Here is a 21,960-nt window from a genome sequence, read left to right on the forward strand (position 1 = left end):
TATAATGATCAAGAAAAAAAGAGTTTAGCATGCCTTGCCGTTCAGAATAAGGAGCCATTACACCAATAATTTTCAGCATGAGCAATATTTGTTGTTGTATTAATGGAGAGGACTCTGGGAGACCCTGGTATGGGATTGTATGCCTGCCTAACGGACGATCATGGTCTATATCACCATACACTTGCAGCCATGACTCCTAATGGTTTCCAACAGACACCAGCAAGTATGGTGTCTGTAATAACTTTTTATAAGCAGATGCATGTTAAAAAGACTCAAATGTCAAACAAAGGAAATTTCCCAAACAAGTACTGGTCCTTCCTGTTGACCTCAAATAATCTAATTGTCTTCAGTCAACAGAAGAAACCCATGAGAGCTCCCAGTGAACATGGAAACTGACACACCAAAAATTGTTGGTTTCCCTACAGAATTTCTGCACTTGGTTCGCAGAATCTCAGTGGGGTTGAGTGGTGCAGGCAGCAGGAGAGATTCAGGTTCTTCAATATAGGTGCTTGCCTGCGCTTTAATGTTCAAAAACCTTGGGCCAATTAAAAAGACATTTAAGAGTATTTTCCTCTTTCATAATGTCACGCTTGGGAAGATGGACCCTCTAGGGGACGCAACATCCTGCACAAAAGTAAGTTGAGCCCTGCGAAGGCCAGGGCACAGAGTCTAAGCAGTAACCAGGACTTCTCCAGGGCCTCTAGTGGTGAGGATGTTGCATTGCTGGTTACTGCCAGCTTGCTGGCTTGGGCACACCAGGGTGGGCAGCAAGATACACGGTACCAAATCACTAAGGAAAAGAATAGTCAAGGAAAGCCAGGGTTGATGCAGGCAGCAAGCAAGAGAGGTCTGGTCACAAGCCAGGGGTTATATACCAGGGATCCTGGAGACAGACACTAGTGACACAGGGGCCACTGCAGACACAGGAGACACTGAAAGCAACAAGAGCAGGGGACACGGAAGACACAGGGATACTGCAGACACAGAGAAACACAGGAAAAGCACAAAGGAACAAGCAGGGAAACACCAGACTGGGCAATATGGGGTTAACACAGGAGTTGGACAGGTAGAGCACTGAATTAAACAGCAGTTGTGGAGCTAGGGGCCCGGCACTAGTGGAGACACATTGCACACACACTGAGTGCTGTGTCTGAGCTAGCTAAATAGCCAGGGATGATTAGGAGGCTATTTCCTGATTGGCTGGCAGGATGGGCAAAACTCATACAAATTGGAAGAGCAGGCGCACTCAGGCTCAGTACTGCCCTCATGCGCAAGAGATAGGCGCCTGTAATTTAGTGAGGAAGAGGTAAGTGTGATGCTTTGCTTTCTTGTTCTCCTTTAGTTTTAGAAGTTTTAGTTCTTCTCATTGCCTTTGGAGAATGATCTTACCTGTTCACCTCTTTGGTAAAGAAAAACAGAAAGGAAACTGGACCTGGGAGAAGTATGGCCAAGCTTTGTGAGGACCATGTCATGGCTCCCTTGCCTCTCATCCAACTCAAATGGTCCTACCGACATGCACCATCTATTGATTTAGACATGAGTTGCCCTGACTATTTCTCAGGAGTTCTATAAAACATCAAAACATTTTAGTTGTACAGCTTAAAGTATATTAGAGTTTTCACTGGAACAAAATATAAAAGGGGGAATCCTACAATTAAGACTGAGGGGAATTTACTTAGTTATGCAGATATCTCCGTACTTCCTGTTTTGTCTGGGGAAAAGACATAAAGAGAACTCTCCTCTAATGACATAGACCATTTCCTGCTGGCTTATGTCCATTGTTAAAATTAAAATTTAGTTTTATCTTTCAATAAACCAAAACACAAAAGGTATTAAAGAATACCAGTAGAGAATACCAATATAAGTGGTGGCATGAGCTACATTTGTTTCTATGCATTAAATTTCTATATTTTTAGGAGACTAGAAAAAAAGAAATTCAAATATTGACACTTTGCATTCACGAGGCCATCTTAGCACTGAACAAGGCAATAATAGAGGGAGCGTGGAGTGGCCTCCTCTATGTGTAGCCCTCTATTGATTGTCCTCTTAGCATGCTGGGGGTGGGTCAATTACCAAACCATTTTGTATAACCACAATGAAGACCTGCCTGTGCAGCCTGGCATCTATTGCTGGATCTAAATAACACAAGCAGATCATCTGTTTTACCTTTTCATTCTCATTGCTGACCATTGGATAGCAAATCTACTACATATTAACTAACCCACAATTTAGGGTCTTTAGTACGAAGCCCTAAATAAAGCTCTCAAAGACCGGAGATGATAGACTATCATTGGAGAACCTGGGTGATCCAGTAAATCTGGAATGGAGTTCTTAAAATTATTTGCTATTAGTTGATAACAGTTTTCAATCATTAACCAGATCTATTCCTATTTGCTGGATCACCCTGGTTCTCACATGATAGTCTATCTTCTCCATTGTTGGAGAGCTTTAATACATCAGACCCACCATCCATAAAAAATAAAAATAAAATATTTCCTTGCTATTATGCCATCTGTTGATTATATTTTGCTTTCCAGGTATTAACTGACTTTCTAATACTTTTGGCATTATTATGTTTATTATATAAATGTATTGCTTTATTTTTTAACAGTAATGCAGAAAAATTATAGTTATCCTTTTTTTAATTAGGCAGTTATATTTGTATATCCAAAGGTCAGTTAACTTGCAATCTGGTGTGTAAAATACAATTTTAAAGAGAGAAAATATCGGTATCATTTTCCAGGAACCCTTCATAGATACAGTTAAGTTGATTTTGACGGGAAACACATTTTAATACAATATTGACTTTCTGTCCAGTTCAGGGATTCTGATGCTGCTGTCACACGTCATATTGTCTCACCATGGGCTCACCAGTATCAAGATCTTTAGGAACTACAAAGAAAATACTCACCATTGGTTGGCTGGATCAGTGAGGTGTCAATCTCACTCTTATGGGAATCCTGTAGAATGTAAGTCACCATCAAGTGCAGGCTTGTTCATCCAACCGGCAAGAGAGTGCCACATGTGTATTGTGTATTGAGTTTATTGATCAAGTAAAACTAACTAATAAACTGTTATCAGAAAACCTTTGGAAACAATTTTAAATTTGTGTTGGGAGCATTTGACTTAGCAGACCCATAGTTTGCAACATTCAGAAATAAATGGAGGAGTTTGCACTGGACAGGGTGGCCACCGTTGTGAGATAAAAAACAAAATGGAAATAATACTTATTCTAATACTGGTCTATGGTAAAAAATAGAATTTGTGTGCTTCACTAGAATGTATTTTAGTTATAAAAGAAGGGAATTGGAAAATTAGGATGGTACACAAAACACGAAAACCCTGACTTGGGTTTGATTTAATGTTTTCCTTAATTAGCCATACTATACCTTTCATTGACAATGTTGGATGTCAAGCGATCCAATCACAACTTGGATTGCTCAAATTGTGAGTTACAATCTGAGGTCAGAAAAGGCTCCAATCTGATCAGAACTATTTAACCAGTACTAGTACCTAGAGATGAACTCACTCAACTTAAAGTATTTTTATTTGTTTCATGGTAGATTCTCCAAACGATTGACACAGTAATGAAGCACTCAAAGCTCCCAAGTAGCAGCACCCTACAAATAAGATTTGGCTTATCCTTACTATGTTGGCGACTCCAATTCTTTCTCTCTTGAAGAGTTGTGACTACTACTGCTACTTGACAGTTATAGGTGTGTTAGACACCATGGACAGAGTAGTCTTGTAGAGGCAGGAGGAACCACATTGCAAAGAGGTGCACCTGGCACCTTACAAAAGAGCAAGGATTGGTGGGGTCACCTACCATGAAGGTAAGTATCTATTTTTGTAGAATGTTGTAATTGCAGTTTGAATTCTCTAAATAACAAATGCTGCATGTGTAAACTGCAGACAACACCTGGTAAGTACCTTTGGCCGGCTTTATTATCTGATTTTATGGCTAAAGCGCAATTACTAAGTAACAAAATTTGACTGGTGCTTTCAGCCTCGTGCACATTCCTGTTGGCCAGGGAGATAGACCATCAAAGTAACAAGCCAACAATATAGGATGGACACTACCTGGAAGTGTAGACGCTTTACTTGATATTAGATTATGACAAAGGAGATTTTTGGATGATTTTGCAGATGTGTGCCATTACCTCTAGGTTCCTACACTTTATACTTGTTTTGTTTCAGAACTTCATCTTACTTCCAGTGTAAGTTGGTAATTCTTACATAAAAAAAGTGCCCGAAAATCTTCTCAACTGTGCCACAAAAGTTAATAAAACCCAATGAGGATCTAACCCTTTCCCATTCTTTTTAAATCTACAATAAATAAATTAAAAATAATTGTTTTGGCTGAACTTCAAGAACAAACCTTTACAAACTGTTTGGTAAGAAAAGTCCCCTTTCCCTTGTGATAAATTAAGACATTAGTGAATTCAGCTCTTAGCTTCATAGAATCTCATCTAAAACACATCACAGCCTGAAGTGAAAGAAAGAAAAAAATGTTCAACGTGAGCCATATGAACCCTCTAATGGTGTGAAAACATCATCTGGACATTGATGAAATGGACGGCGCTTTCCTTGCAATACAAATACACAAGGAGCTGTCCGCAGTTCTGAATGTCCCACGGCTACAAAGAATTGTTCTAAAACCATGGCAGGTTGTACATTTTCTATACCAGCCACAAACTCCATCCTCTGTGTGCTCCAAAGTGTATTAACTTAAACAACAGCTTCAGCCTTGGGCTTGCAATGCATCAGCTTCACAGCCAACTCCATTCGCAAAACTGCTCACCCGAAAATGGAGACTATGCATGCCGCTAATTCCGCTGGCTGATGCAGAACTTGATTCATGCAGCCATAGAGCCGTCTCAGAGACTTCAACAATTTAATTAACCACTTGCTCTGCATAGCGAAAAAGTCTTACTGGCCAGAAGTTCTTTGTGGGAATGCTGGCTCGAAAATGCTTTTTTTTTACCTATTGTTTGATTTTTACTTTGTGTCAGGACCTTCTGGGCCTGATTTCTAAAAGCTCTCCAAGGCTGGAGAAGCTGGGTGATTCAGCAAACCTAGAATCAGCCATTTGCTGTTTTGCTGTTTGTTCCTGGACCTGATCCATTTCAGGTTTGCTGGATCACCCAGCTTCCCTGGGGAGCTTTCAAAAATCAGTCCCTCTAAGTCCTTCTGTGAACCAATTCTTTTTAACTTGTTTTACTCCTGTTTTTGTTGGCTTTATTTTTAAACAAGGACATAAAAGTACGTATTAACTGTAGATCCAAGCAACAGCAAATTGCCTTAAGGAATCAGGAAGGAATATTTCCCCTATTGGAGCAAAATGAACCATGCTGTTAGGGCCACATCCCCTGGAAAGTGACATGGGATTACCTGCGGCGCAGAGTTTAAGTGTCTACCGGTCTTCCCCAGAGCACCCTGCAAGTGGGTGACCCTATTGGCCACTGGACTACTTTGCTGCTGGGAGAATTCCAGGTTGTACCCCCAGGCTCTCCCAACCATGGGAAAGTGAAGCAGAGGTCTTCAGGTGTTGAGTAGGACGACAGCGAGAGATAAGGGCTAGGCAGACAGAGGTCAGGGGAGGCGACTTACAGTGTAGTCTGAAATCACGCACAAGTAAGAGTAGGCGGCTAGCATAGTTCAGGTTCAAGGTGCCGGTCACAGCAGGCAGGAAGGGAAGTGTAGTCAAAGTCAGACACAGGTCTGGAATCCAAAAAGACACAATATATCAGAGTGTACTGAGAAAATATCAGCTTGGTTGGTAATTAGGGAGGTAAAAATAAAGTAAACAGCCAATAGCAGGACAAGGTTGGAACCAGGAACTACTCTGCTCATTGGCTGCTGCACATGCTCTGTAATCTTCTTCAGCTGTCTCAGTATATGTGTAAGGGAAGCTAGCAAAGGCCCATCTTTGCACAACTAAGGGAAAGTTTAGGATGCTGAAAGCTTCTGGACAGATGACCTGAGTGGTAACACATGCTTTACAAGATTTTTGTTGCCTTCTCCTGGATCATACGTGACATATACCGCTTGTGCTTGAGTGTGGATTATTCAAGAATTTAGAAGAGCACCGGGGATGAGCGAGCAAAATTTTTCATTTCAATCTTGAAGCGAATCGGGCCTTTCTCACTTACAGAACATGTGTTCTCGTGTTCTCGCCAAATGTGTTCTCGCCAAACGCAGATGAACTCTCAATGGAGAAACTCCATTGAGAGTTCACCTGCAGTCACAGCTGTAGTCACAGCTGTCACTGCTCAGCCCAGTGACCATGGGAACTGAACTCAGATGAACTCTCAATAGAGAAACTTCATTGAGAGTTCATCTGGAGTTCGCCTGCAGTCACAGATGATTCGAAGCACTTGCGTGCCTCCAATCAGCTGTGACCGCGGTTCCAATGGTCACCGGGCTGTACTTATCAATGATAAGTACAGCCCGGTGACCGTGGGAATTGAACTCAGACTTACTTGGGAAATGATCAGACCATTTAACCAGACCTGTTTTCCTGGTGGAGTAATCTAAAACTAAACTCATCGTCCTATAATTTTCTGTGATTGTTTTTCTAGAGGGATTGCCTTTGAACAGCAAACTATCCAGAGGATTCTTCCAATCCCTAGCAGACAGGGACTTCAATATCGAAGTGTATGACCGTAATTGCACGAAAACATAGACCTCATGACCTTAAAAAGGAAAATTCAGCTACCACCTCCTCAAAACAGAGGGGTCGTTTTACACTCCCATCCACCAATTTAAATGTTTTTAGCTGTCTATATTTATCTGATATATCTCAAAATACTCCTGAAGAAGTGGACCACTGTAATTTGTGAAACGCATTGGGTTTGGTTTTTTAGACAGCCAGTTGATAAACCAGATAAAGTTTTTTTTTTTTTGGTATCTGTTTGCACTATATTGTTTTTTGTAAAAAAGGGTTTTATTTTAAGATAATTTGATGCCTAAAAAGTCCTTTCTTGGTTTGTTTTCTTCATTTATATGTATATATCATTTTATCTGGAATATGCTGGTTTCTATTATGTTTTTTCCTTAGTGGATAAACTTTATGGACATTTATCTTGTTTCAACCTGACTATGTAACATATTCAACCCATGTAAGCTTTACCAGGTCGAATACGACCATCACCAAATTGCAAACATTACTATGACCCCACTACCAAAATGATAAAATCTTATGCAAAACAAGAAAAGTGGATCCATACACAATTTTGTGTACAATAAATGATTACATTAAACATTCTCATAAAAGGTCATGACCACCAAGTTTAACTTGGGTCAGCAAAATTTCATTCATAAACGCAATCCCGGATAGATAGATAGAGGGATAGATAGATAGATAGATAGATAGATAGATAGATAGATAGATAGATAGATAGATTTAGAATTAAATCTTAGAATTGAAGAGCTGTGTCATATTCCTTACTGGAAAGTCATATAAAAGGGTTTATTTGATTCGGGATAGATACATAGATAGATTACCTCCCGGAGTTCTATAACACTCCAATCAAAAGGTATCAAGTAATTCAGATTACAACATTTTGTGACATTTTCAAAGCTTCCTCATTGTTTATAGAGAGACAATTGCCGATGTTTGTATGGTTTTTGCCTCTATAGAGCGTGACAGATGTTGATGGAATTAATGGGCCTGGCTCCGCTCACTGTCTAGTAATATCCTCCACACTCTTCATTTGTGCTACAAGGATAATGACATTTCTCCAGAAAGATTTACCTGTATTCTTATTTTATTATCTAGCTCAGTATTTTCCCATTATCTTTTAAATCACAGAAGTGAGAAAAAAAACTGGAAGCATAACTTCGACATTCACAGCTTAATAAATGCCGCCACCACTTGTATGGTGTACAGGAGAAAGGTCTATCTAAGTTCATTATACAAGGGATCATTTTAAGGTTGATTGTTAGCTTAAGCGATGGATCATGAATTTTTTATTCATGTCACAGTTTCATTATTATGAAAAAAGAAATGTATTTAAGACAGGATTTTCATTAGAAAAAAAAAAACATTTACTGGTGAAAAGGCTTTGATCCGTCTGCAAACCGAGCCCAGTGAGTCAAGTTCCATCCCAGCTTCTCTCTTCTTTCAGGTGTGGATGGCACAGAGGGCAGAGGATGGCACAGAGGGCAGAGGATGGCACAGAGGGCCGAGGATGGCACAGAGGGCAGAGGATGGCACAGAGGGCAGAGGATGGAATGGAGGGCTGAGGATGGCACAGAGGGCAGAGGATGGCACAGAGGGCAGAGGATGACACAGAGGGCAGAGGATGGAACAGAGGGCAGAGGATGGAACAGAGGGCCGAGGATGGAACAGAGGGCAGAGGATGGCACAGAGGGCAGAGGATGGCACAGAGGGCAGAGGATGGAACAGAGGGCAGAGGATGGCACAGAGGGCAGAGGATGGCACAGAGGGCAGAGGATGGCACAGAGGGCAGAGGATGGAACAGAGGGCAGAGGATGGCACAGAGGGTAGAGGATGGAACAGAGGGCAGAGGATGGCACAGAGGGCAGAGGATGACACAGAGGGCAGAGGATGGCACAGAGGGCATGTCCATATTCTTTTTTCTCTCTTCTTCTCATGCTACCTGAACTCACACTGCACACCCCACCTTCCCCTGGGGTTGCTGGGGCTAAATAAACTCTTACACATATAATTGCAAAAGTTGGGAAAGAGTTGGGTTAAGGTCAGTTTCCCCCATAAAAAATATTCAGCTTATTTTATAAATCAAAGGTAATGTAATACTAATACCAATACTTTCATTAGCAAAAGGTTTTTGTCCATCATTTTGGCATCATTTCTTTTAATGTAAAACTATCATTATATTTAAAGAAGGTAAAAAGAAATTGAAAGGAAAAAAACAAGTAAATGGAAGGTAAAATAGACTGATAGAAGGAAATGATGGAAAACAAAAAGAAGGGAAGGAAAAGAAAAGTAAAGAAAAAAGGAACAGTAAAGAAGGGGAAGTAACGGAAAGGGAAATAATGAAAACAAAGGAAAGAAAGGAAAGGTAAATAGAAGAGAAGAGAAGCAAAATAGAAAAAAAAAATAACAGAAAAGATGTAAGAGAAAAGGACTGGAATGAAAATTTAAGGAATGATAGACTAATAGAAGTAAAGGATGCAAAAGAAACAGAAGAAAAGCAAAGGAAAGCAAAAGTGAATGGAAAAGAAAAAGGGAAGGGAAACAAAAAGGGAAAGGGAAAGTAAGGAGGAAGGGAATTGGAAGAGAATGAAAGAAAGGAAAAATTAAATGAAAAAGGCAAGGAAAGGAAAAAAAGGAAAATAGATAAAAGAAGTAGCAGGAAAGTTATAAGGGAAAGAAAATGTTTGAAATGAAAAGGGAAGAAATGATAGAAGAAATACAGCAGGAAAGGAAGGGGAGGGAGAGAGAATTTGTTTGGAAATATTAATATAGATTTTATTTCTTTATTGACTTTATAAAAATTGTAATTATCCATCAGAAAATCATCGAAGAGTTGAAGAGTTCTCCATAAGATCTGCTTACAGTCATGTTTTTCCCTCCTTATCACAAGCCAGGCTAGGCTCTCTCTGATGCAAAATAATCTTTAAAAATCATCTATTGTTCTTTTCACAGCCTTTCATATTCAATATTTCACAGAACTTCCACAAAATTTAGCCTTGAATGTTGAATGGAACAAGGAGAACTTTGTGAGTTGGTATTTATGATTCATGGTTAAAGGTACATCAGCCTACAATCTAAAATATTCTGTTCAAGAGCTCTAAAATGTTCACAATTGTATGTGATGGTTTCCTGGTTATTATGTAGGGGTCTATTTATCAGCTCTTGCTTTAGCAATTGTTTTATCAATGATTCAGTGCCTAAAAGTGTGTTCTTAAAACAGACTGCCCTGATGTCAGTACCTCGGTTATCATTATTGGTGGCCATATTGATCATTGATAAATCTGGAGATGGTTAAGAATGTGAAAAAAAAATCCAACATCATTTACAAGTAATCTTCTGTATATCCAAAACTGTAAAAAGATGCATTTTGGTTGGAGATCCCCTGTAAGGATTCCCTTTTCCATTAGGCTCCTTTCACACTATAAACTGGTATTACATTTTTTAAATTTGTGTATGAACTTTCATGGATGGCACCAAGGAGAACTCATGGAAACAGAAGACAACGAGCTTGATTTAATAAAGCTCTCCAAGACTGAAGAAGGTAGACTATCATGGGGGAACCTGGGTGGCTCAGCAAATCTTAAATGGATTACTTAAAAATAATTTGCTATCAGTTGGTAAATAATTTTAATCCTGGGCCGGATTGATTCTAGGCTGGGGTGACCCAGGTTCTTACAAGATAATCTCCCGTCTTCAATCCTGTAGAGATTTATAAGGTCAGTCAAGAACACTCCCAAGTACAGGATACATACAAAAGTACTGTAACAACATGTTGAAAAGCCAACATTTCGGGGCCAAGCAGGGTCAAAGTGACCTCACTTTGTTGCGTAGAGGAGGGACTCACACAGCCCTCAAATAATGGCTTTTCAACAAACTGTAACAGGATCCCTTCCTCAAAGCAATGTAATGATATCACTATGACCCTTGTGACCCCAAAACGTCGACTTTTCAACATGTTACAGTGCTTTTACACAAAATAAAGACTCCTGCACTTGCTGGTTACTTTATCTTCAGTTTCCTACATGCACAAATAGAGGCACCGGCCCTACTTTACTCCATGTGCATTGTGGTGCATTGCAGTTCACCGATCATTACTGTACAATGTTGTGAAAAAACTTGCACTGTGGAAAGCATGTTATCTTGTTTTGCAGGAAGCCTAGCTATTGACGCACATTTTTGCAACACAAAGGTGAAAATAGGGGGTTATACTGGAAATAAACCACTGTTGGCCAGCATTTAAGTTATTTTAGGAATTCATAATCAGGCAGGTCATTATTGCAGAAAGGGAGAGGCAATGTCCTTGCAATAATTTCACCTACCTACCGGATCTCTCTTGGTATCTGGCAAAAATCTGAGCTGCTTTGGATGCCAGGATACCCAGCAATCCCAGATTTCCTTGCATGTGCCAGCCTGGCCAACAAAGATGTCTACAGGAAGAGGAGAATGAAGAAGATTGTGCGCCCTATGAGGGGACAGGCAAGTTTTGCAGGTTTATTTCCTTTTTAAGCATATTTGACCATTGGCTCATTTTGATTTACCTCTGGAATTTCGCTCTCCAAATCCGCTCCGTCCACACAGCTGCCATGTTATCTTTCTTGTTATTTGGGCCCAGTATTTCTTTGCTTGGCCCACTGGGCAGGTAATGTTGATGTAATGCCCACACAGCACTGACGTTTTCTCAGCATTTGGTTTCAATCTGTACATTGCATTATGATTTAAAATACAAATTTAAAATAGGAATAAAATACAATTAAAAAAAACTAAATTTACAAAATCTCTACCCGTAAAAAAATCTTATCCAGCCTTGTCTGCATTCTCCGATTTTTTCTATTTATTCTTTGGATTTTCAATCTGGATTTCTTCCTGCACAATACATGTGATCATTAGCTTCTGTCCAGTAATTCTTTGTCTGGGCCCGCACATTTGTTTTATCACTTTAGCGCTAAGCTGTACTTATCCTTCCCCTTCTAGTATACTTTGTGTTTATATTGTTTGCCTATTATTGGTCTAGATTATGTAGATCATTTAGTGGTTTGAGTAAATGATATGGTTTTTAATGCTTACATTCACCCTGCATAATCCATTTTCACTTAATAGATTAATGCCCACTGGTTTAAAGTATATACCGGTACTTTGTATGTTCAATACAATGTCTATGTTTTTTAACTATTTATTTGTATTTTTATTTTTCTTTGCATATGATTGCATGGTTTAAATCAGCAGAGCTACATCTCATTTACTAAGCTAAAGGAAATATCTTCTAAGGCTTGTTTCTTGGGGTTCATCCAGAGGTTGCCAGGGGTTCGTTGAGCAATGAGCAGTTTAAATACCTCAGGTCAGTTACTATTGATACTAATGATCTAATTGGCTGCAAGGGGGGCATTATTCCTTATGGCCAACAGTGTAAGTGACATTCATTACATTGACCATAACCATGGGCATATCATAAATGTCATAAATATTGGGAAATATAAACATTATTTCAAGGGTTTCCCCATGTTAAAAAGGTTGAGAAAGTCTGCCTTAAGGGGATTACTCACTTTGCTATGTGAACAGGTTGAATACACTTAGTAAAACAATCCCAATAGCTTGATCTGCTTTGCTCTCTAGAAGGACGGTGCTTTCTTGTTTGATAAAAGCTTTGTTTGCTCAAAAGCAGATTATGCTGGCCTATAAATAAAAGATTTAAATTCTGTTGGGACCAAGGAAGAAATAATAGATTGACCAAAGAAGGTTTTATAACTTTTCCCTCTTTCTCATCATTCTACACGTTGCACATATCTACAGGTGCTTCCTCAAGTTTAAAGTTCCTTTCTCATTTGGAAGGTTATCAACTTGCAAAAGTCTCTTAGAAAAGGAAACTCCATAAAAAAGTACCCCCAATCCTAGGGCCAAAGCATGAAGAACCTGGTATTTGTATGCAATTTACGTACAGTTTTTTGACAATTTGTATTTTTTTATTATGTCATGTACCAGTTTCAGTCCCTACCTTCCCCTGAGGAACCATATGGCAAACGCTGAGACATCTGCAAATTTTTCACAAGTTTAATAGTAACTCGTTGTAAATATCAATCACACTTCTTCAATACGTGTAATTGTTCCGTAGTCTGGTTGAGCTATGTTTAGAACAGATGCTTTTTACCATTTTACACAAGTAAAATAGTTGTCTAAAAGTTTCTCTCTTTCTTTTTATCTCTATCTCTTCATCATTATGTTTGTATTTTGCTAACCACATAAGGTTTGGCAAATAATATCTTGGCGGGAGAATTTTTTAGTCCTGTATTATTATATAGAAAACTACTGAAAGTTTTGTGTCAAATGAATCATCTCCCCTAGTCCATGCCACTTTACAATCTGCTCAGTGATTGGTTGGGCTGGTAAACAATAAAACATTTAGAAGCTGAAGCTAAACTCAACATTTTAAAAGTCATGAGAACTTGATAAAGGATGAGGATGCACAAAGTGAAATATGGGTATGTGTCCCCTTAAAAATGATTGTAAGATATCACGCTGTAAGCCATATCCTTAGTTGCGAAAAAATACAATTAAGACAAAAAACAATACCTTGCTAGTAATATGCGTATTTGGAGAAAAAAACTAATTAAACGATTTTCACATTTTAATTAAAACATTTTTCGTAAAACAATGCAGAAAATAAAATACAGAAAATGCACTGACGATTCAGAAAGGCCGTTATATGTGTCCCACACGGCAGTTCAGCATGACATAGCACACATCCAGAGCTGTAAGGCACAAAGTGGTCATTCAGTTGTACCCCTTGTTGAACTATTTGTTAAAGAAATTTGGCATATACCAAAGTGCACGATCTTTGTTTGGATTTGTATATATTATACATATAAATATAAGAATAAATAAAGGCAAAATGTATGAATCAGGCATACTTAGTATGTTTAACACCCAGGATTGTGAGATGAAAAGAATGCTTTTCTTATTGTGGTCAGGGGGAATGATGTCCCATATGAATGACCTTTGGTGATATGAAAACCCTGGGAACTACATGAGGAAGATTTTAGTGTAAATAACCCCCCAAAAGATACCCAACAGCTGACAATCAGACCTATATTAGCTTAGTAGACTTCTTTTTTCTTCTGGAAAGGCTCCCCAACAGATTTTGGAGTTTATCAGTAAAAATGTGTACCCATTCAGATGTACACATTTTTATAAGGTCAGTTCTTGATGTTACAATATATGACTTGACTCTCAAATCTCATTTCAGTTTATCCCTACTCACTACTAAACAGGTCCAAACCTGGCCTGGAGAGAAAGTGAGACAATCATATAAAGTTTCTTAAGGATGGAGTTCTCTGCAGCTTATGCAAACCTTTTCAGGCTTTTCCACAGGTGTACAAAGGACAGTACAGAGGAGAAGGACGTTGTATGAAAGGCACAGGATGCCCAGGCAAGTCCGGCAGGGTGAAGAAGACAGCTGGAAATGGTGAAGGCATCCGCAGGAGCACAAGTTCTGGTTCTAGTAGTGCACTAGGCAATCTATGCCCCCTAGGCCATTGCACCCATGGTCCCCCAGGCCATTACTTAGGTGGCCTTGTGGGCAACCCTGCCCCGGTACAGGTACAAGCTGGTTTAGAAAAGGGTCCTCCCAAAACTACTACAAAAAGTTGGCTGCAATGGCTGTGCATGATGTAGTATTACCAGTACCACTCACTGGAAACACTTGAAATCAACCTTGGGGGTTCCACATATTTTTGCCCATATAATATTTATGCCCAGGAGCACACAATCATTCGGCCATAAAATGTTTATTAGGAAATAGTGATTACATTTACCATGGGAAACGCTCAACTAATATATTCTTTGTGTATGGAATTGGGTTTTATCCTTCTGTATATAGACTTCCCATGAAGCAGTATGTTTCCCAGTGCTCTGTAGACTCATTTATAATAAACGTAACCACTAAATTCATCCGTATTTGAACCTGTAAACAGGATATTAGTTCACTCTGATCAGTTTGTATCTGGCTAAGTGATGCACTTCCGTATTACTGGTTAATTTAATTGGTTATCATGCATGCTTGGCATCCTGGATTAAATAACAATTCCCAAATTATATCATAGAACCTTTTTATTTATCTGCATATCATTTTCCCCAATGCATCTCTGTTCTGAAAAAAAATATCCGGACACAGTCTAAATCTACCAAAGGAATTTCCTGCCTATATTTTTCAATATACTTTATCTGATTTTGACGGTCAAAATTGTTGTTGTCTTTGACTGCGGGAGGAAAATTCAATAACTCTTTGCGGTTTAAACAGTGCACATAGTATCAGTAATAGTTCTTCCCATGCTCTCAGTGTGTGCTTATTAATCAGCTCATCGGGATGCAGAGAGCCAGAGTCTCCGCTCCTCTAACACGCTTTCTATGCGGGATGCCTGCTCTCTCTTTTCAGGTAACACTTGTAAGTGGTTACAGGGAAGAGAAAATGCAAATCAATATTTGTTTCTGTCCCATCAACAAGATACCCAGGGAGCTTTTCTGTAATTGGACTTCCATGTATCTGAATATTAAAAATTATTTAAAGGAAAAAGATATGCATAGAATCATTTTTGGAGAGTTTATATATTTTGAAACTCATGGTTTGCATCTGAGATATATATTTAACGACCAAGGGTTTGTGGGCACGTGACCTTCACACCTACTATATCAGGAAAAGTATGTGGACATCTTTCCAAATGACTGGGTTCAGGTGTTTCCATTGAAGGATACTGTCATCACTTCAACATACAAAGACATTTAGGCAATTGTGCTCTTCCTGCCTTATGGTCCAAGCTTGGTAAAGTTCCTTTGATATCATGACTGTGCCCCTTTGTACAAAGACATAGCTCATGTCTTCTCGCTCAACCATATATTTAGAATATAGCTGGGTATTAAAGTTCTATAGTTAGGACAACAGAGACTGATGATTCAGGGAGCATCCCATTGCTTCATGGGATCAGGTAGGATTTCTTTTGCCAATTGGAGCAAATTATACCAGGGTTTTTTTTGCCTTTCTCTAGGTCAACTATGTCTATAGGGTTTTTATCCGGGATATGTTTATTTCCCTAGTGGTTGAACTTGATGGACTTTTGTATTTTTTCAACCTGACTTACTATGTAACCTCAGTAACTGACATTAATAGGCCCACATTTCCAAAAGAACACTCTAAAATCTTCCAGGTTAGCCATCCGAGGAGATATTTCCCCAAAAACTCCCTAAAATCTTCCAGGTTAGCCATCCCAGGAGATATTTCCCCCAAAACACCCTAAAATCTTCCAGGTTAGTCATCCCAGGAGACTCGAGGCTGTTGTCATCAGTTTATGGCCCAACTTCATATAAAGCCCATGGTTTTGGAGGTAAGTTAAGCCTATGTTGGTTTGATGATTTGGTTTTCCAAAATGTTCACCAATAAAGTCTCTTTTGCTCCTTCTGGAAAACACAAGATGAGGTAAAAGGGTGAAATTTCACTTTTTTTTATTGCCATCCAAAGTCTATCCACAAAAATAATGAATACAGTTTTCAAACGTTTGGCTTTGGTACATGACAAAGGATTCCCAGAAAATAATAAGTTTGCTAAAATGATCACGCAGTGTTTACCTTTAGGGTGAAAGTTTATTTAGGCAGACCGTGGGCCTTTTGCATTTTCTTTGCCCATATACTCTAGATGTAAGTTGAGTGATTGTTGTTACCCCTCCTGCTATCAAGTAGACCTGGACCTTAGCAGTAATAAACACGTAAAAATCTTCTCGCCCTTCCTCACTCGTCACGCAGCGCTATTACTAAACACCCAACTGCAATGCTCTTACAAGTACATGATACATGGCTATAATATTCCCCCTACTTGAAAGTATTTATAACACATTTTCTATGTTTTGCTGGAATCCTTAATCACTATTAACTCATCTGCAGCCCAACTTCCCCCTCCCCAAAAAATGGACAGTCTTTGTGTTATGCATTTAACTAACACAGAGCCAACAGCAAGCTCAGCACTTCCTTTGTGCTTAAAGTTCAGATTTGCTAAATGTCCAAATGTTTTATCATTTGGAACTTTTTACTGTTTGAATATTAAAGTTCACCTAGCTTTAAAGTTCATTGATTCATTTTCTCCTCATTACTCGTTTTCTTCCAACGATTGCCAAGAAAATGCAGATTTTCCTTTGCCCGGGACAGAAGACAACGTCTGTGGGAGCTGTTAAATTTTACATGAAGGAGAATTATAGAAATGCACTCTGCATATAATTGTAATGAGTTGGTTATACTTATATCTCTGGACAACTTCAACTTGGCAGAATTAATAAAGAAAAATCCATTACAATCTCAGTGCAGATAGACAACCTTACCTGTGTATGAGGCCCTATGCTCTCTGGGCATTCTTTTTTTATAGGTGAAAGGGAAACTAGCCTTCCCTACCCCAACTTCATCTGAGTTTTTCCTCTTTGAAAATGTTTTTTATAATGGAGGTGCACTTATCAGATCCACTCACTGTACTGGTCCAGTCCTTGTCCCTCACTCCTCTAAATCTTATCTGGCTCAGAAAAATATAGTATATTGATAGAACAAAAAGAGCCCCAAGCTGGGGGTCTAATGCAAAAACTAAAGCAGGGGGACTGCAGGAACATACTATACAACCTCAGGAAAAGAATGGACAAGAATAGGGGACAAAATTAAAACACATTAGGAGGTGGATGAGATTTAGGTCTTTGTATTCAGCTCAAAGTGAGATCAAGAGCATTGGGACATGACCTCAAACTGGCCAAAAATCAAAACCATCCTAAGAAAGTTTTATTTTACAACATCTGGGAGCCAATAATTTGTTGACTTTTGTGTACATTACTAATAGATTCACCATCACTTTAGAATATAGGAAACCAGTGGTAGACAAATTGTGGTACTGACAGCCAACAGGGACCCCACAGCAGCTTGCATTGTCCTACTTCTGCCTCCACACCCACCATTCTTTCCTCAGTGCCCTCAGAACCTTGTTTGCATAGCCCTTGGCACGGGGCTAGGGAAGTAATGTGTGCCCCTTTCTGTGGCAGGTGAATAGATTATCCCAGCAATCCCTGCACTGGCAACCTCTTCCTCACAGCAGTTTTCCAATTTGAGGTTCTTTAAACTGCTGTACAATAGGGTGTTGGGGGGCACCAGTTACTTTTCCACAGGGCCAACAGGTTGTCTTTAATGCCTCTCTGCACAGCAGGACATACTCATCTAGTGTTTGTTTCTCCACACCCCACAGGCCTTCTCTTCATCTTATATGACTACATTTAATGGAAAGCTTTCTTGTTGGCTGGTTGATGACTACAAGTCAATAAAAATATGCACATCATTGGAAGTGGAGGCATATTAGGTTCCAATTTTACTTGCCCTGGATAGGTTGCCCCAAAACATCCATATTTTTGCTCTCTTTGTTGAAGGTGATTGGTGCTGGAGACCCTTTTTTTGGCTCTTCCGTTTTAAATCACTGACCAAAATACTGACAAGAACACAAGTTGGGAGTTGTGCACTCATTGACTTTCTGGAACATAGCCTTAAAATTCTGGAGTTCCTACTAATCAGGACAATAGAAGAAAATCAGAAAAAAAATTATTTTTGTTCATCCCTCGTCATTGAGCATATCCATGAAGTTGGAGATTGTTCTATGCCCAATTGTAACGTTCTAATGTCTCTTTTTCTCCTGTTTATATGTTTCTAATTGAGCGATCAAAATAAAACAGTTCTTTCTTCTTCCCATAATGGAGATCTAGGCACAATACCATGGAAACACGTCCGAACTGGCAGGATTCCGCTGCAGAGGTGGCTGCCTGAATGCCTCTGAAGTATAATTGTGCTAGATTTAGTAAGTGCAAAAGTACAAAATGAATACAAGATTGTGTCATTAAAATTTGGTAAACAACTTTAAATATTGTAATATCCTGGCATAAAAATAAGTCCATAAGTAAGGCCAATTATCACCCACGGCCAGTTATATTGTCCTGAATGGTTCCATGATTCAGCATTTACTGCACTGCCATTCCCAGGTTCCCACATTTTTTCAATAAATTGAGTTTTATTGAGAGAAATAAGGCTTTGTAGTGCTGTGAATGGCTGTCATGGGTTGGAGGTTTTTTGTATATTTGTGTGTATTCAAACAAATTCTTTTGATTGCTTTCATTATCCCAAACCTCATAAGGGACTGGTTGGCCCCAATTAAACCTTGGTTGTACCTGAATAAGTAAGAGCACTCAAAACTCATCTTTTCAAACTTGCCTACCCGTCTTCTTCTGTCTCCTAAACCGTCACTACTCACCCACCATTCCATATCCCCCTCCTATTGTGTGATACTTCCCCCTGCTCCTAGATTGTAAGCTCTTCAGGTCAGGGTCCTCTCCTCCTCTTGTGTCACTGTCTGTATCCGTCTGTCATTTTCAACCTCTATTAAATCCGCAGCGCTGTGTGATATGTTTGTGCTATATAAATCCTGTTTATTGTTATTATTATAATTATTATTATTAATAAAATTAAAAATAATAATAATAACAATAATAATAATAATAAAAGTAAGGGCAAGCAGCTCCAAGGTCCTTTATAGACTTGAGATCTAAACAAATTTCTAGTAATTTGGAGAGGCAGAACCTGTTTCAGTGCCATCTTTTAAGGTTCAGATATTTGGAATGTTTCCTGGAAACAAAACTCTGATATAAACAAGGGCATTATTGGAGAAAGGGGGCAAGGGATGGCATCTTCATCTTCTGTAGTTTTTGTCACTTTCATAAGCTTGAGATATGCTCGGTCCAGGTGTTTTTCTTTCTTATTCTTGGACTCTGTGGAGCTATGGCCACCTGACTAAGCTCTGAGGCGCCCACATTGAAGAAACACATAGCAAACAGACTTAGTTATAAAGCATAAAGGTATTTATCCAAGAGTTCCTTGATCAAAGTTAGTTGCTGCTAGGTGACGCCATAAGTCTTGTCTGTTCACTAATCATAAAGTTAGGATTTATGAATTCACTGAAGGCAGTTTAGGCTTGTTGGGAATCATTATGGACGTAACATATACATGGCTCAGACTATTGTTTGAGATACCAATGGTGGGTTATTGTGCTGGCAGGTAAGTTATTGCACTGGGGGAGAGAGAGGTATTGTTTTGGCTGAAGAGGGGTTCTTTTGTGCTGACTATCTGGGGTCACTTCCATTACATTTAGCATAATATTAAATAAATAAAATTCCACCAAGGATGGTAGACACATACTCCAAGGCTGGAGAGAATACAATTTCAGAAGTGAAGCTGGGTGATCCATAAAACATGGAATGGATTTTTAAAATCATTTGCTATTTGCTAGCAAATGTTTTGAATCCTGGACCAGATCCATTTCAGGTTTGCTGGATCACCCAGCTTCACTTCTGAAAGTGTAATCTCTCCAGCCTTGGAGAGCTTTCATAAATCAGGGCCATAAAGTCCACAGAAATCTGAAGACCTTAAAAATGTGTGCAAAAAATTAGTGAGATCACCTTGTAATGGGCACAACAGTTGTACAGATCTGAAACTCAGTGCAGGGTAATTGGAGCCTCTTATAATGTACATAGCAGGTGTGGAGACCCCGGAACTCCTGGAATTGTGATAAGAACCCCCCACAATGGGCACAGCATGAAACACTGCGTAGGTTTAGGAGCTCCTCATAATGTGGACAGCTAGTGTGAAGACCCAGGACCTTTGTGCAGGTTGGTGGGGACCCCTAATGAAAGGCACAACAGGTGGTACAGTGATGGTAAATTTTAGCACAAAGATGGTGGGAACCCCTTATAATGAACACAGAGGTTTTGCAGTGCTCCTTATAACAGACACAGCAGGTGCGAAGACCAAAAAACTCAATGCAGGTTCCTGGAAAACTCTAATAATGAGCAGGTGCAAGGACTGCAAAATCCTCTTGAAAATTTCAATTTTTTAAAATCATAATTTGGAAAAAATGGCCATGGGAAGGCAAAAATAGGAAATTGTTCATGATACAGATTCAGTTATCTCTGACTTTTTTTTTTTATGGCCAGATTACAGTGTCCAGTTATCTTCATTGAACAAACGTTCTATGCAAAATTTTTTACATTTTGCATTCCATTTTCTTCATATCCCATGATTCATACAACTTTCATTGTTTCACTTTCATTTTAATTTGTACATCTGTTAATTTTTGCTATATTTTGCATGAACTCCAGGTGCATACATTAAATTAGACTATATTAATTGTGCTTGATATATATTGTAACCTCAGATATGGTAGCAATTTTATCTATGAAGGGAGCCATGGTTGTCATCCAAGCTAATTTTTCAACATGGAAGGGAACCCCCATTTCCAGCCAACGCAGGCAAACCTGCTCTGGATTTTTTCCCTGCACCTGGTAGGATTAAGGTACGTAAACCAACATTTATACATTGCTTTTTGGGGTAAAATAAAAAAATCAATGTATGCAGATATCATTGTACTACTCAATGTGAATGACAAACAGCACACACAAGTAGTACACGGGGGTGTCAGCGCGTTGAACTGATGTTTATTATTAATACAAATAGCTGAATAAATAGGAAAGTAATGATGTAGCAAAAGTCACTGAAAGATTGGAAGTATATTCTATGCTCCACGAGGAATCTTCCAGTGACATAACTGTCGCTTTAATATTAGGAAGTTGTAATTGCTGCCGAAAAAAAAAATAAAATCCATAATTTGACTATCACAAAGCAATCTTGAGACCGGGTATTGTGCATCATTTGTCCTTGCCGTTTCCTAAGTATCTGCAGCTCATTTTGTGTAAAAGCTGCATTAGGAACAAGCAACAAAGCTTCTAATGACTGTTACTTTGTTGTCATGAAAGGAGATAATGGTTGGGAAGACTAATGGACACTTGTAGATAATGTGAGCAGATGAGCCTGTATGTGGTTTTTTTTTTATTTGTGAAAGGGCATAGACATTACCCGGCCCTGTAAACTTTATCATTTAAAAACTTTATTTTTTTCTCAAAATGTATATTTTTTCCGAGCTTTTCATTTCTCTCTGTTAGATTGGTCACATTTTTCTTACTTGGTTTTATATCTCTCATTTCTCTATACAAATCCTAACTGTAATATTCTTCATTATTATACAGGGATTCCTTCTCCTATGAAGGTTTACATCGGACTGGTTGCTTTGCATTATTGTTGACAGATCTTATGAAAAAAATGATGAATGAAGTATGAAATACTGTTTACATTACAAAATGAAGCCTATGTTTCATTTTCCATGGGTGAACAGTACTTGA

The sequence above is a fragment of the Pyxicephalus adspersus genome, chromosome 10, assembly GCF_032062135.1.
Source record: "Pyxicephalus adspersus chromosome 10, UCB_Pads_2.0, whole genome shotgun sequence".
Lineage (NCBI taxonomy): Eukaryota > Metazoa > Chordata > Amphibia > Anura > Pyxicephalidae > Pyxicephalus > Pyxicephalus adspersus.